General features: G+C 44.0%; 1 protein-coding gene across 4 annotated transcripts in view; it reads right to left on the bottom strand.

The window, feature by feature from the left end:
- The window catches only part of JMJD1C (jumonji domain containing 1C), a 307,703-nt gene that overhangs the window by 200,523 nt on the left and 90,450 nt on the right, over window positions 1-16,730 (bottom strand). The window contains exon 1 of one of the 4 annotated variants that reach the window (XM_036264658.1): window positions 12,690-12,837. The exons of the other annotated variants lie outside the window; for them this stretch is intronic. The gene's annotated coding sequence lies outside the window, so the exon portion shown is untranslated. Of the gene's footprint in view, window positions 1-12,689; window positions 12,838-16,730 lie in introns of those variants that run through there. 4 annotated transcript variants of the gene reach the window in all.

A 16,730-nucleotide genomic window follows, 5' to 3' on the forward strand; every position in this document is an offset into this window, starting at 1 on the left:
CTCATATCCCATTTAAATAAATTTCAGGTATCAAGATGAAAGGGATTTTTTTTTTCCAACCACCCAAGTATCATGCCAAATTTTTAGTTTGTTTGCTTAAAATGTGTATCTTTCCTTTAACATTTTGGTTTGAGAAATTTCTAATTGCTCTTTTTAGTTCTTCTTAAAGTAAATCCATTATACCAGATTATCTACTCAGTAAAATTATCTTCATATTAACTAACCATTTTTGTGCCTGTTAATCCTTACCCGAGTATATTTTTCCATTGATATTTAGAAAGAGTGGGAGGGAGGTGGAGAGAGAGACAGAGACAGAAACATTGATGTGAGAGAGACACATTAATTGGTTGCCTCCTGCAAGATCTTGAGGCCTGGAATTGAACCTGCAACCTGTCGATTGGCCTGGGGGACTGGCGCCAGGCAAAGTGCTCGACCACTGTCACCTTGCTCAGCCTTGTCTCCCACCCTGAACGGCCTGCCTGGAGCCTATAGATTAACTCCCATCTTGCTCTTATCTATTCACATTCCAGAGGCTCCATGCATGGCCCCCGCAGGGCCAAACCCTAAGGGACAAATTCCAGCTACAACAGGCAGATATAAAAGACAGGAGCCCCTACATTGAGCGAGGCTTCTAGGACTCGACCCCCAGAGTCTGTGAACCGGCCCGGAGTGTACCCAATAAAGCCTGATCCCTGTTTATTCGGCTGATTGGCTCTCCAGTCTCTTCTCTGTTTTATTCGGTGGCGCCCCCGATTCCTTACATCTGGTGGCGAAACCCGGGAGGAGGGTTTTGTGACCCGGCCTGGACTTTTTGGTCGGGACGAGAATCCCCCTCCTCTCCCGGCGCCACCACCCGTCCTCTGGATTCGGAATCTCCCTCGACCCAGCACCGACTTCGGAGCCAGGCTCCCAAACCATAAGTCGTTTCACTCTTTCTCTGGGGTTTTCGGAGCCAGTCTCCAAACCCATCAGAGCCAGGCTCCAAAACCGTTTCGCTTTTTTCTGGGGTTTTGATCTGTCATCCGGGGCTTGGGTCTCCCATCCAAACCTTGGCCAAGTCGGGACGCCCCCGCCTCTCCGCCGGAGTTCCAGGAACCCCCGGTCTGAAGCTGCTTCGAGGGACGTCTGAGGCTCCTTCACGACCACCCTGTCCATCCTGGACAGACATCCGTCCGGGGACGGGCATTAAAAAGGGACGCCTTTTGTATGTCCGCTCTCCTGACACTCAAAGCCCCTCTAATCTGTCGCCATGGGCAATTTCGAATCCAGACTTGACCGACCGTAAGACCACCTCGAGTGTCTCCTCGAAAATTTTTCCAAATTGGGATATTCTCAGAGTCTACACAAGGCACCAGAAAAGATTCTGAAGTCCCTTATATTCAGGCTTTGTTGGATACACTCCGCACTCCCCCCCCATAATCCCCTCAGTTCCCCTGTCGCTGCCCACACCCGGTCCCACACACCCACGGGACCACTGTCCTTGCCTCCCACTTCATTTCCCAGTCCACCCCTGATATCAGAAAGAAGCTCAAGAAGGTTGAGGAGGGCCCCGAAACTCCCATCCAAGACCTGGTAAAAATGGCCTTTAAGGTTTTTAATGCCCGGGAGGAGATGGCTGAAGCAGCCCGCCAGGCGAGGCTCCAGCAGAAGGTGAGCCTCCAAACCCAGGCTCTGGTAGCTGCCTACGGCCGGCAGGGAACCCGAAAAGACACCAGGCCCCAAAAGGGGACCTCGCTCGCCTCCAGGCGCCTGTTTCAAATGCAGCAAGGAAGGCCACTGGGCCAGAGCCTGCCCACAGCCCAGGCCACCTACCAAGCCCTGCCCCCAATGCAAACAAATGGGACACTGGAAGTCGGACTGCCCGACCCTGGCTCAATCCTCAGCACCTCAATGCGGGGGAAATGAGACCCAGGATTTCCCAGCATTGGAGCTACTAGGGCTCATGGACGACTGAGGCGGCCCTGGTTCTGTGACTCCGGTCACCCTCGCCAAGCCCAGGGTCACGCTCCAGGTAGCGGGTAAGTCTATTTCCTTCTTAATAGACACGGGGGCTACCTACTCTGTCCTCCCCTCCCATTCAGGCCTCACTTTTCCTTCCCAGGTCTTGGTTATGGGAATTGATGGGCTCCCTACAACCCCCAAACGAACGGCCCTACTTAACTGCATCTTCGAAGGCCACCCGTTCTCCCATTCCTTTTTAGTAATGCCTGCCTGCCCAGTTCCACTCTTGGGGAGAGATATCTTATCTAAACTCCATACTACCATCTCTTTCCTCCCCCAGCAGCCGCACCTAATAGCTTTACTCTCTGGCCCTACCCAGGCTACTGCCTCAGCTTCCGCGGTCCAGCTCTTACCGGCAGTCCACCCTGGGGTCTGGGACACAAACACCCCCTCGGTTGCCTCACATCACGCCCCCATCCTTATCAAATTAAAAAACCCATCATCTTACCCCAATTGCCCCCAATTTCCCATCTCTCAGACTCACCGACTAGGACTCTACCCCATTATATCTAAACTCAGAAGCCAGGGCCTCCTCATTCCTACCAACTCCCCCTGTAATTCCCCCATTCTGCCTGTTAAGAAACCCTCGGGGCAGTACCGCCTTGTCCAAGACCTTCGCATAATTAATTCAGCGGTCATACCCATCTCCCCTGTAGTCCCAAACCCCTACACCCTCCTCTCTCACATTCCCCCCCATACTACTCATTTCTCGGTTCTTGACCTAAAGGATGCTTTCTTTACCATCCCACTACATTCTGATTCCTATTTTCTCTTTGCTTTCACCTGAGAAGATCCGGTCTCCAATATTTCCCAACAGTTAACATGGACTGTCCTCCCTCAAGGATTCCGAGACAGTCCGCACCTCTTTGGTCAGGCTCTTGCTCAGGACTTAAGGGAATGTGATCTGTCCCCATCCACTCTTCTCCAATAGGTAGACGATCTTCTCATCTGTTCCCCCTCTGAAGGAGATAATATCTCAGCCACCACCGCTCTCCTCAATTTTCTTTATACCAAGTGTTACCGGGTGTCTGCACAGAAAGCCCAGATCGTGACTCCCTCGGTGACCTATCTAGGGCTCCTTGTCACTTCGGCACACCGGGCAATCACCTCTGACAGTTTGCAGGCCCTTAGGGACTTACAACCCCCCCGACCTCGGCAATGGAAATTCAGTCCTTTCTTGGGCTTATGGGGTTCTTCAGGCACTGGATCCCCAATTTTGCCCTCCTAGCCAGACCACTCTACCAGGCAGCCAGAGACAACCCCGAGGGACCCCTGACCTCCCCTAAGGAGGTCCGCCGGGCTTTCCAGACCCTCCTTGAGGCTTTGTGCTCTGCCTCAGCTCTTGCTCTCCCCAGTCCCCAACGACCTTTTCTCCTCTATACAGAGGGAAAACATCACTTGCCATAGGGGTCCTGGTTCAGCCACTCGGCCCCACCCTGGTCCCTGTTGCTTACCTCTCAAAGCCGCTGGACCCCACTGTTCGTGGATGGCAGCCTTGCCTCCGGGCCCTTGCAGCAGCGGCAGAACTCACCACGGAAGCACTGAAGATCAACCTACAACAGCCTCTCCAGGTTTTCTCCCCCCCACCGCCTTACCGACCACCTCTTGCATCAGGCCCTGGCCCACCTTGGGCCCTCTAGACTTCAATTATACCATCTTCTCTTTATAGAAAACCCTTCAATCTCTCTTTCAAGCTGTGGCTCCCTCAACCCAGCAACCCTTCTGCCTGCATCAGACCAGCAAGTCCCCACACACTCCTGCTTAGAAATCCTGGAACATCATCAGTCTCCCCGGCCTGACCTGGCTGATCATCCCTTGCCTAACGCCCACCACACTCTCCATATTGATGGCAGCTCCATCCTAGACCCCTCCGGGACCAGACAGGCGGCCTATGCTGTAGTTACTGACTCTAATGTCATTGAAGCCCAACAGCTCCCCACGGGGACCACCTCACAACAGGATGAACTGATTGCTTTAACCCATGCTCTCATATGGGCTAAAGATAAAATAGTCAACATCTACACTGACTCCAAATATTCCTTTCTGATCGCACATTCCCACTGTATGATCTGGAAGGAACGAGGCTTCCTCACCACCAAAGGCACCCCGGTCCTAAATGGAAAACTCATCGAAAAACTCATCCGAGTCATCCAGCTCCCCCTGCAGGTAGCTGTTATTCACTGCCGGGGCCACCAGACTTCGAACTCTCCTGTAGCTAAGGGAAATGCTTTCGCTGATAAAACGGCCCGATCCACCGCTTGCCTGGGGCGGGCTCCTGCTATCTGTTTTCTTTCAGGCTCCTATACTCCCCAATACTCAGCCACAGAATTAAAGTCTCTCCAGTCTTCTCCCGGGGTCCACTTCAAGGATGAATGGGCCTTTCAAGACGACCTCCTAATTCTTCCAGACGCCCAAAGACTGCAAATACTGTCGGAGATCCACAAGTCTCTCCACATAGGACCCGATGCCCTTCACCGATTCTTATCCCAAATCCTCCACCCTGACAAACTCCGGCCGGCTATCCAGGCTGCACATGCCTCATGTTCTGTCTGTTCCAGGTCCAACAGCCAAGGAGCTTGCCATGTGCGCAGGCCCCTACACCAAATGCGGGGTCACCTGCCAGGACAAGACTGGCAGATAGACTTCACTCATATGCCTAAACACAAACAACTAAAATATCTTTTAACCATGGTTGATACTTTTTCAGGTTGGATCGAGGCCCTCCCAACCGCCTCAGAGACTGCAGAAACCGTAGCCACTCACCTACTGAAAGACATCATCCCTCGCTTTGGGCTGCCAAACTCCATACAATCAGACAACGGGCCAGCTTTCATCTCCAAGGTCACTGAAGCGGTCTCGGTCTCTCTTGGCATCAAATGGAAACTACATGCGGCCTATCACCCCCAGTCCTCGGGTAAGGTTGAGCGGGCCAACGGCCTCATCAAGGAACATCTAACCAAACTCAGCCTGGAACTCCGACAGTCCTGGCCTGACCTGCTACCTCTGGCCCTTACCCGTCTTCAAGCCGCGCCTCGGGGACCCTCTCACCTCAGTCCTTTTGAACTTCTATACGGAAGACCCTTCCTCCTTCCTACTCCGTCTATAGACTCCCCACCCCCTCTGGCCTCATACCTGCCCTACCTCTCCCTCCTTTGCTCCCTCCTCCGAGAACACGCTAACCGTACCCTTCCTAAACCTGGACCTGACCTGGGATCGGAGCTCTCCCAACCCATTTCACCCAGAGACTGGGTACTAATCAAGACCCTCTCTCCCCGACCCCTACACCCTAAATGGGAGGGACCGTACACCGTGGTTCTGACTACTCCCTCTGCAGTTAAGGTGTTGGGGATCTTCGCCTAGATCCATCTCTCTAGGATAAAGAAAGCCCCGATTCCAGAAGAGCAACCAGTCCTGGAGCCTCACTTCACTCCATTAGGGCTGACCAAAATCAGAATATACACGACGCCCTAATTGGATCATCCATGATAAGTCATTATGATTCTGCTATACATCTGGGCCTCACCCCTGGTTGCCCACTCATTCTTGCCACCTTCCCTCCTTCGCTTCTGGAATCCTCCCATCTGTTCTGTACCCTGAATTTGACCCAACGCCTCCTCTATAAGGCCAACTCCACATTTGCGCCTTACTGTTGTGTCTGCCTATCCCTGTCCTCCTCAGCCTACTCTGCCATATGTGTGGGTCCACCACCTATATGTGTCTCCCCACTAACTGGACCGGCACCTGCACCTTGGTATATCTCACCCCCAACATCAATATAGTCCCCCAGGACGCCTCCCTGCCTGTTTCCAACGTCACCCTGATTAATATAAGGACACAAACAGGCTATACAGCTGGTACCCCTCCTCACTGCCCTAAGCAGTACAGGAGCTTTGGGACTTGGGGCAGGTGGGTTAGGAACCTCTCTATCATATTTCCACATCCTATCTGAAGACCTACAAAATTCTTTAGAAGAAATAGTCTCCACCCTTCTCAGCATCCAAGATCAACTAGACTCCTTAGCAGCAGTCACCCTTCAAAATCGAAGGGGGCCTAGATCTCCTCACTGCAGAAAAGGGAGGTATATGTGTTTTCCTAGAAGAGCAATGCTGCTTCTACCTTAACGAGTCAGGCCTCGTCCGAAGTGCTGCCAATAACTTAAAAGAAAGAGCACAACGCATTCGGGAAAGGCAAGATCAATCTTGGAGCACCTGGTTCGATTCCAACTGGGCACACTGGGTTTTGCCGCTTATGGGTCCCCTAACTCTCCTTTTTCTAGCCCTAGCATTCGGACCCTGTCTCCTGCGACTACTCTCCTCCCTACTACAAAACCGACTGAAGGCCCTCACCAGCCAGATGGTGAACGAGATCATGATGCTAAGCCATTATCAACCTCTCGCCAGATCCTCAGGCCCGGATCATGCCGACATGGGCCCCCTCCCCTAACGCCAACCCTGTCCAGCAGGAAGTAGCCAGAAAGACACCTGCGCCCCTTTGTCATTATCACAGAGTCGGGAATGTCCGATGGCCTGGGGGACTGGCGCCAGGCAAAGTGCTCGACCACTGTCACCTTGCTCAGCCTTGTCTCCCACCCTGAACGGCCTGCCTGGAGCCTATAGATTAACTCCCATCTTGCTCTTATCTATTCACATTCCAGAGGCTCCATGCATGGCCCCGCAGGGCCAAACCCTAAGGGACAAATTCCAGATACAACAGGCAGATATAAAAGACACGAGCCCCTACATTGAGCGAGGCTTCTAGGACTCGACCCCCGGAGTCTGTGAACCCGCCTGGAGTGTACCCAATAAAGCCTGATCCCTGTTTATTCGGCTGATTGGCTCTCCAGTCTCTTCTCTGTTTTATTCGGCGGCGCCCCCGATTCCTTACACAACCCAGGTATATGCCCTCAACTGGAAATCGAACCCTCAACCCTTCGGTCCATGCTCTGCTGAGCAAAACTGGCCAGGGCTCAACTAACCATTTTATTTTATTAAAAAAAATTTTTGTTTTTCTTTAGTGACTTTAGAGAGAGAAGAAGGGAGAAGGAGAGAGAGAGAGAGAGAGAGAGAGAGAGAGAGAGAGAAAGAGAGAGAAAGAACAAGAAACATCAATGAGAGAGAACAGCCCTGGCTAGTTTGGCTCAGCAGTTAGAGCATCGGCCTGCAGTCCAGGGCATTACCGTTAAGGGCATGTGCCTTGGTTGTGGTTTGTCCCCGGTCCTGGTTGGGTCGTGCGGGTGGCAACCACTTGATGTGTCCCTTTCATGTCGATGTTCCTTGCTCTCTCTCTCTCCCTCCCACTCTATCTGAAAAAAAATATGGAAAAATGTCCTCGGGTAAGGATTTAAAAAAACAAAGAGAGAGAGAGAGAGAGAGAGAACATTAATTGGCTTCCTCCTGCATGCCCCCCACTGGGGATCAGGCACATAACCTGGGCATGTGCCCTGACCGGAAATCGAATCTGCAACCTCTTGGTGCATGGGTCGATGCTCAACCACTGAGTCACACCGGCTGGGCTCAACTAACCATTTTAATGGCTTAACATTGTTCCATTGCAGGGGCATACTAAAATATTTGATTAGTTAAGACAGAGAAACTCGGACCCAGGACGGTGTGACTCAGTTGAGCGAAGACCTGTGCACCGAAAGGTCTCAGGTTGGATTCCTGGTCACGGCACATAGCCAGGTTGCAGGTTCGATCCTGGGTCAGGATGTGTATGGGAGCAACCAATCAGTGTTCCTCTCTCTCACATCGATTTTTCTTTTGCTCTAAAATCAATAAAATCATACAGTCAAACCTCAGTTCTCTAAGGTCTCTCAACTGGAACAATTCAGTTCTCAACCAAGTGGTTCATGGAAAAAAATGTCTCTTTTACTGAATAAAACTTCCTGACAACCCTTTCATATTGATACATTAGCATGATAAAAAGTGTCTCTCAGGTCACAAAGGAGAGAATGCTAGTCATTTTATCTCAGGAAATTGTGCTGTGAATATTTATGTGGGTTTTTTGCTTTTGTTGCTGGCAAATGGACAATTAGCACAATTTAAAAACATAAAGAGGTCATCAAGAGTGCTAATGTAGCTAAGAGTGTCAAAGAAACAATGATCACAGGCAATTGAAGAGGCTGTTGATTTGGATAAACATAAAGCAGTCAACCTGTGACAGCATTTCTGAGACAGTGATATGTGAAAAAGCAAAAATGCTGCATCTGACTTCCCAAAAGACACCCCTAGAATGAATGCTGAAAATGATTCGTTTAAGGCCAGAAGAGGGTAGTTCAATGAATTTAAGAAAGTAAGTGTTTGTTTACAGATTAAAGAGGTTAAAACAGAATCATTTGGGGGTGTGGAATGAAGTAACTCAATTTACACTATCTCTAATGGGATAAAATGATTTGGTTTTCAAACAAACTGCTTCTGGAACAGCCTTCCAGAACAAATTGCATTCAAGAACTGACGTTCACAGTATTTAAAAAAACAAAAAAAAAAAAAAACTCAGGTTTAAAGTTTTTTACTTCCAAATTCTAGGGAACATACTTGCAACAATCATTTCTTACTTTAAAAATATCCCCTTTCAGGTTTTCATAACCCTGGATTCTGCTGGTTCCTCACCTGCTACTACTTAATGATCTCATTTCCTATTTCTAGTTACAAAGATGTATTACTACTCAAGCTTTGATGTTCCAAAATTCTCTCTAACTTCAGTCCTTCAGAAAAATTACACTCTTATATTGCTTAAAGTATTTGTTACTTCTCAAAGTCTTGAATGAAGCAGGTGTTCAAAACATGCTGAAATAATGATGACTCCAAGATTTGCATCTCTAGATACATTCTCATCCAACCTTGCATTGTTTATTCCCAAAGATACAGCTCCATGCAATAGTGTTTCACGCGCATCTCAAACAATGTACAAAACACATCATCTTTCCCTAATGATTTCTCTTTCTCAGATTCCTTATGTACATAAAGAATATTTTCAGACTTCCTGGTGCCCTTGGGAGTTTCCCCCCACAATCACATTCCTTTACTAACATTTCAGTCCTGTCTTCATAATCATGCCCTACTATATTCACATTCCACATTATTGTCCTGTACTTTTCACAGCCGATAACCTAGTTTAGCTCTTACTTACCTTATGAGATATAGTAAACCAGCACTGATAAGGGACAGTCAACATTCAAATACTGTTCCACACCTTAACAGTTGTGTGAACTTGGTAAATTATTTAACTTTTCTATGCTTCATTTTCCTTATTCATGCAAAGGGACTAGTAGTATCTATCTTATATGGTTTTTGTGAGGATTAAATAAACTAACATTTATTTTTATTTATTTTTTTATCCTCACCGGAGGACACCTTCCCATTTTCTTGTTCAGATAGAGTGGGAGGGAGGGAGGGAGGGCGGGAGGAAGGGGGGGGGGGAGAGAGAGAGAGAGAGAGCGCGCGCGCGCAAGCAAGACATCCACGAGAAAGGGACACATGGAGTGGCTGCCACCCGTACGACCCAACCAGGGCCAGGGACAAACTGCAACCAAGGTACATGACCTTAGAGGGAACTGAACCCGGGTCTCTATGGACCACAGGCTGATGCTCTAACAGCTGAGCCAAACAGGCCAGGGCAATAAATTAACATATTTAAGGAATTCAATACAGTGCCTGACATATAGTAAGCCCTATATAAATCTGAATGTTTCCAACTATTATCTACCTCCAATCACTTTTTTCTCCAGCCTACCTACTACCAATAGACTAATTTTCTTAGAACACTTTTGTCTTCCCCTTTTATTCGTGTAAAACATCACGGCTACCTTCTGAATCAAGACCAAACTTCTAAGTCTCACATTTATAGCTCTTCATTACCTAGTCCAAGAGTCAGCAAAATATAGCCCACAAGCCAATCACCTGTTTTTGCATGTAAACTTTTATTAAAACACAGCCACCCTCATTAATTTATGCATTGTCCATACTTTCTCACTCTGATATCAGAGTGGAACAATTATGGCATAGCCCATTAGGCCCACAAAACATGAAACGTTTACTATTTAATACTTTACAGAAAATGTCTACTGATCCCAGACCTAATTCAGTCTCTTATCTGTACTATTCCCTATATTCAGCATGTCGAAAATAAAACTCATCTTTTTTGTATACTTGCTCTTCTCAAATTCCCTATATTATTAATATTTAACAAATGTTTATTGAGACCTTATCACATGCAACACACTGCTCTAGTAACAGGTAGACAACAGGGGACAAAAAGAAAGCCTCAACTCTCATAAAGCATATTTGCTTTTGGAGGGCAATAATCCAAAAATAAGAAGTCATACACATAAGTACACGTTAGTTGGTGATAAGCAACTTTGAGGAAAATTAGAGTTGTCTAGGATAACAATAGAATGACAGAAAATGGGGGTGCTATTTTATTTATTTAGTATATTATGTTTTTTCATATTTTTAGATTAATATAATTTTTTATCACCATTTATCCCCCCTATACCCTCTTTCACCTCCACCCATCCCCCCAGCCTCCACAATCACCACACTGTTGTCTGTGTACATGAGTTCTTTCTTTTTATTCCTTTTTGCTGTATTCCTCCATGCTGCCAAACAGAACTGTCTGCCTGCTATGAGTGTGTCTCTATTTTGCTTGGTAGTTAGTTTGTTCTTTAAATTCCACATACGAGTGAAATCATATGGTAATTGTCTCTGACTGACTTATTTCACTTAGCATAATGTTCTTCAGGTCCATTCATGCTGTTGCAAAGGGTAAAAATTTATTCCTTTTTACAGCTGAGTAGTATTTCACTGTGTGAATGTACCATAGTTGTTTTATTCCATCTACCGATGGACACTTGGGCTGCTTCCAACTCTTGCGCTGCAATGAACATAGGGGTGCATATATTCTTTCAAATTAGTGTTTTGGGTTTCTTAGGATAAATTCCCAGAAGTAAAATTGCTGGGTCATAATGCAGTTCCGTGCATTCCTACCAACAGCGCACAAGGGTTCCCTTTTTTCCACATTGCTGCCAACACCTGTTGTATGTTGATTTATTTATTTAAAAAAATTTTTTTTTATCCTCACCCAAGGACACTTTTGCATTTATCTTTAGATAGAGCAGGAGGGAGAAAGGAAGGAAGAGAAAAATAGAGTAACATTGATGTGAGAGAGACACATCGACTGGTCACAACCCACACGACCCCAACCGGAGTTGGGGACAAACCGCAACCGAGGTACATGCCCTTAGCGGGAACTGAACTGGGACTCTGGTCCACGGGCTGACGCTCTAACCGCTGAGCCAAACCGGCCAAGGCGTATGTTGATTTATTGATGACAGCCATTCTGAGAGGTATGAGGTGATATTTCATTGTGGTTTTAATTTGTATTTCTCTGATGATTAATGACATTAAGCATTTTTTCATAATTCTATTGGCCATCTGTGTGTCCTCTTGGAGAAGTGTCGATTCAGTTCTTCTGTTCATTTTTAATTGGACTTTTTGGTGTTGAGTTTTATAAGTTTATACATTTTGGATATTAACCCTTTATCAGATGTATCAGTAAATATGTTCTCTCATTCAGTGGGTTGTCTTTACATTTTGTTGATGGCTTCCTTTGCTGTGTAAACTTTTAGTTTGATGTAGTCCCACTTGTTTATTTTTTCTTTTGTTTCCCTTGCCTAAGGAAATATATCAGAAAAAACACTGCTATCAGAAATGTCTGAGATTTTACTGCATGTTTTCTTCTAGAATTTTTATGGTTTTGAGTCTAACATTTAAGTCTTTAATCACTTTTGAGTTTATTTTGAGTAGTGTAAGGTGATCTAGTTTCATTTTTTTGCACATCAGTCCAATTTTCACACCACCACTTACTGAATAGACTCTCTTTAGCTCATTGTATGCTTTATCCAGAAGGGTAATAAGAATTTAGAGCTAGATGACCTAAAGCTGAACCCAGTCAGGTGGGAAACACAAACTTTAAAATGCATGGATGTGGCCCTGGCCGGTTTGGCTCAGCGGTTAGAGCGTCGGCCTGTGGTCCGGAGACACCCGGGTTCAGTTCCCGCTAAGGGCACGTACTTCGGTTGCAGTTTGTCCCCAGCCCTGGTTGGTTGTGCGGGTGGTAGCCACTCGATGTGTCCCTTTCACGTCGATGTTTCTCTCTCTCTCTCCCCCTCTCTCTCCCTCCCACTCTATCTGTACAAAAATTGGAAAAAAGTCCTTGGTGAGGATTAAAAAAAAATGCATGGATGTGGCCCAGATGGTGTAGCTCACTGGTTGAGTGTCAACCCATGCACCAAGAGGTCGCTGGTTTGATTCCAAGTCTGGGCACATGCCCAGGTTGTGGGCCAGGTCCCCACCTCAGTGGGGGGCATGCAAGAGGCGGCCAATCGATATTCTCTCTCATTGATATTTCCATATTTCCATACCTCTCTTTTTTTCCTCTCTCTCTAAAATCAATAAAGAAAAAATATTAATGAAAAAAAAAAGTATGGATGTTGCTAATGCAGAATTCCTTAAAAGGACCAATCAGAAGCTTGCAAGGCATATATCTACCCCTACATAAATGAGCTTCACCAACAACCCACTTGGGTCCCCTCTTCGCTTTGGGGAGTCTGTCTAGCTTTCAAATAAAACTTTCCTTTCACTCACCCCCTTGTCTGTGAACTCATTCTGTGATTCTGAGAGACAACAAACCTGAACTCAATCACTGCTTCTTGGTTTCGGTATAGACATTTTAATGATGTTAATTCTTCCCATCCATGAACGCCATATATGCTTGCACTGATTTGTATATCATTCACTTTCTTTCTTCAATGTCTTATCATTTTCTGAGTACAGGTCTTTTACATCTTGGTTAAATTTATTCCTAGGTATTTTATTCTCATTGAGGCATCTGTGAATGGGATTTTTTAAAAAGTTACCTTTTCTGATAGTTTATTATTGGTGTATAAAAATGCAACAGATTTCTGGATATTTATTTTGTATCCCGCTACTTAACTGAATTCACTTATCACTGCTAATAGTTTTCTGGTGGAATCTTTAGGGTTCTCTATATACAAATGATGTCATCTGAAAATAATGACAGTTTTACTTATTCCTTTCCAATCTGGATGCCTTTTATTTCTTCTCACCTGATTGCTGTGGCTGGGACTTCCAGTGCTATGTTGAATAAGAGTGGTGAAAGCAAACAAACCTGTCTTGTTCATTGATCTTACGGAAAACATTTGTAGTTTTTGCCCACTGAGTATGATGTAGACTGTGGGTTTGTTATATGTGGCCTTTATTACCTTGAGGTATGATCCCTGTATTCACCCTTTACTCAGTTTTTATCATGGAAGGGTGCTAGATTTTTTTAAAAAATTTAAATTGATTTTTAGAGAGGTAAAGAGAGAAACATCAAAGAGAGAGAAACATCGATCAGCTGCCTCCTGCATGGGGACTGAGCCCACAATTTGGGGATGTGCCCTGACCTGGAATCAAACCATGATTCAAATCAAATCAGTCAAATCAATCACCTCTTGTTGCATGAGATGACGCTCAATCCACTAAGTCACACTGGCCAGACTGGGTGCTAGATTTTATCAAATGCATTTTCTGCATCTACAGATATGATCATGTGGTCATATGATTTTACAAGATCACTAGTTTGTAATATGTCTATTCACAGTCTCTGATTCTTCCTGATTTAGTTTTAGAAGATTGTATGTTTCTAGGAATTGATCCACTTCATTTCGATTGTCTAATGCTTTAGCATATAGTTATTCACAATAGCTTACAATCTTTTGTATTTCTTTGGTGTCGTTTGTTACTTCTTTCATTTCTGATTTTATCTGAGTCCTCTTTTTTTTGTGATAAGTCTGCTTAAAGGTTTGTCAATTTTGTTTTCAAAGAACCAGCTTCTAGTTTCATTGATCTTTTGTGTTTAATTTTAGACTCTATTTCATTTATTTCTTCTCTCATTTTATTATTCCCTTTCTTCTACTTATTCTGGTCTTTGTTGTTCTTTTTCAAGTTCCTTTAAGAGTAAAAGTTTGGCCCTGGCCGGTTTTGCTCAGTGGTTAGAGCGTTGGCCTGCAGTCCAGAGAGACCCAGGTTCGGTTACCGCTAAGGGCACGTACCTCTGTTGCAATTTGTCCCTGGCCCTGGTTGGGTCGTGTGGGTGGCAGCCACTCGATGTGTCCCTTTCATGTCGATGTTTCTGTCTCTCTCTCTCTTCCTCTCTCTCCCTCCCACTCTATCTGAACAAAAAATGGAAAAGTGTCCTCGGGTGAAGATTAAAAAGAGTAAAAGTTTGATTATTTGAGCTTTTGCTCGTTTCTTGAGGTAAGCCTGTACTGCTATGAATTTCCCACTTAAAACTGCTTTCCCCGTGTCTCACAGCCTTTACCATATTGTGTTCTCATTTTCATTTGTTTCAAGGTAACTTTTGAATTCTTCCTTGATCTCATTATTAACCCATTCATTGTTTAGTAACATGTTATTTAGCCTCCATGTCTTTGCATGTTTTTCAGTTTCTTCTTGTGGTTGATTTCAAGTTTCACAATATTATGCTCACAGAAAATGCTTGATATGATTTCAGTCTTCTTAAATTTATTGAGACTTGTGTTGTGTCCTAACATGTGGTTTATCCCAGAAAAAATGTTCCATAGGCACTTGAAAATAACGTACATTGTGCTGCTTTGGGGTGAAATGCTCTAACGGTATTAATTAAGTCTATTTGATCTAGTCTGTCATTTAAGGACGCCATCTCCTTGTTGATTTTCCCTCTGGAAGATCTATCCTTTATGTCAATGGGGGATTAAAATGCCCTACTATAACTATATTACTGTCAATCTCTCCCTTTATGTCTATCAAGATTTACTTTATATATTTAGGTGCTCCTATGATGGCTGCATAAATGTTTCCAAGGGTTATATCCTCTTGTTGTATTGCTCCTTTTATCATTATGTAGTATTCTTCTTTGTCTCTTATTATAGCCTTGGTTTTAAAGTCTCCTTTGTCAGATATAAGCATTGCTATCCCAGCTTTTTTTTTTCCCCCTTTCCATTGATTGGGGTGTTATTTTAGATATGATAGCCTTTCTAATGAGGCAACATTTTAGTAGAGTCCTGAGTTAGAGAGTGAACCACAGGAATGCTTTGGGGAAATGCAATCCAGGAACAGAAGAAACTCAACCCTATAGTAGAGTGGATGCTACCTTAAAATTGCACCCTATGTGCCTTACTTGCCTCATTCTGACTTATATTAAGACTATATAAAGACCTTAGACCTTCTATTAATCAAAAAGAAAAAACAATACAATTGTTTAAATGGGCATAAGATCTGATCAGACACCTCAATGAAAAGGATATATATCCAAAAAAGCCAATAAGCATATGAAAAGATACTATCAATGAAATGCAAATTAAAATTACAACTAAATATGAACTAATTAACAAGCATCAAAATAAAAATACTATTCTGGCCTTTGTGGCTCAGTTGGATGGAGTGTAGTGCTGTACACCAGAAGGTGGTAGGTTCGATTCTCAGTCAGGGCAAATACATGAGTTGTAGGTTCAATTTCTGGTAGGCGTGCATGCGGGAGGCATCCCTTCAATGTTTCTCTTTCACATTGATGTTTCTCTTTCTCTCTCTAAAATCAATTTAAAAATAAATAAAATGAAAATACTAACACACATACACACACACACATAAACAAACCTGCCTTAGTTTTGTTTCTTATGAAATGAAAAGTCAGAGATAAATCAGTTGAAAATTATCTGGGGATTTAAAGAAAAAAAAAATCTTTGGATAAGGTGTACTGACTAAGTACTTTGAATCCTTAATTAAAAAATGTCAGCAAGTAGCTTTCATAAAGCATACTTTTGAACCAGGATTATATCATGCTGAATCAGAAGCAAACAGGAAAATTTAAAGACAAGCAAATAATTTCCATGCACAACTTTTAGAGGTAATTACTGAATTTTGTTCACAAAATTTTCACGTTATAGGTATTTGTCTGTAGCAACTCAATTTGAATATATTTAGATAGTGTTTTGAATTCCTAATTTGTAACAGATAAAAATGATAAGATTTCCATATCCTTTTATATAGAAGAGAATTATATAGCTTAATGTTTTAATCTTTTAAGATGTCATATTAATTGGCCAGCCAGTGTGGCTTAGTGGATTGAATGTCATGCCATGGACTGAGAGGTCACAGTTCAATTCCTGGTCAGGGCACATGGCTGGGTTGCAGGCCTGATCCCCAGTAGGGGGCGCGCAGGAGGCAGCCCATAGATGTTTCTCTCTTGCCTTTCCTCTCTTTCTAAAAAAATCAATAAAAATAAAATATTAAAATTTCATATTATTTTATAATATATAAATATACAAGAATTATACTAGAAAAATGTGTGCATATTTTAGATGTATTTACATATTGTCATATTCTCTGGCCCATGAGCCTAGATATGTTTATTTACTTATCTTGGTTCTGTTACTATATATTCTGTCAGCACTTTTGCAAAATATTTCAAACAAATAGTATTTATTTTAAATATGCAAAAAAATTTTTAAATGTAACCATATGAATCATCTAATTCAACTGGGCATCCAGTTTGTTACCGACATCATTCACCAGTAAGGTAAGTTCACTAAGTAGCACAATTAGCATTTTCACACACCAACAATTAATGAAATGATAACAGTGCAGTTACTGTTTAAACATAAATATATACATATAAAGATAATAGTGCAA

This window comes from Molossus molossus, unplaced genomic scaffold, assembly GCF_014108415.1.
Source record: "Molossus molossus isolate mMolMol1 unplaced genomic scaffold, mMolMol1.p scaffold_m16_p_17, whole genome shotgun sequence".
Lineage (NCBI taxonomy): Eukaryota > Metazoa > Chordata > Mammalia > Chiroptera > Molossidae > Molossus > Molossus molossus.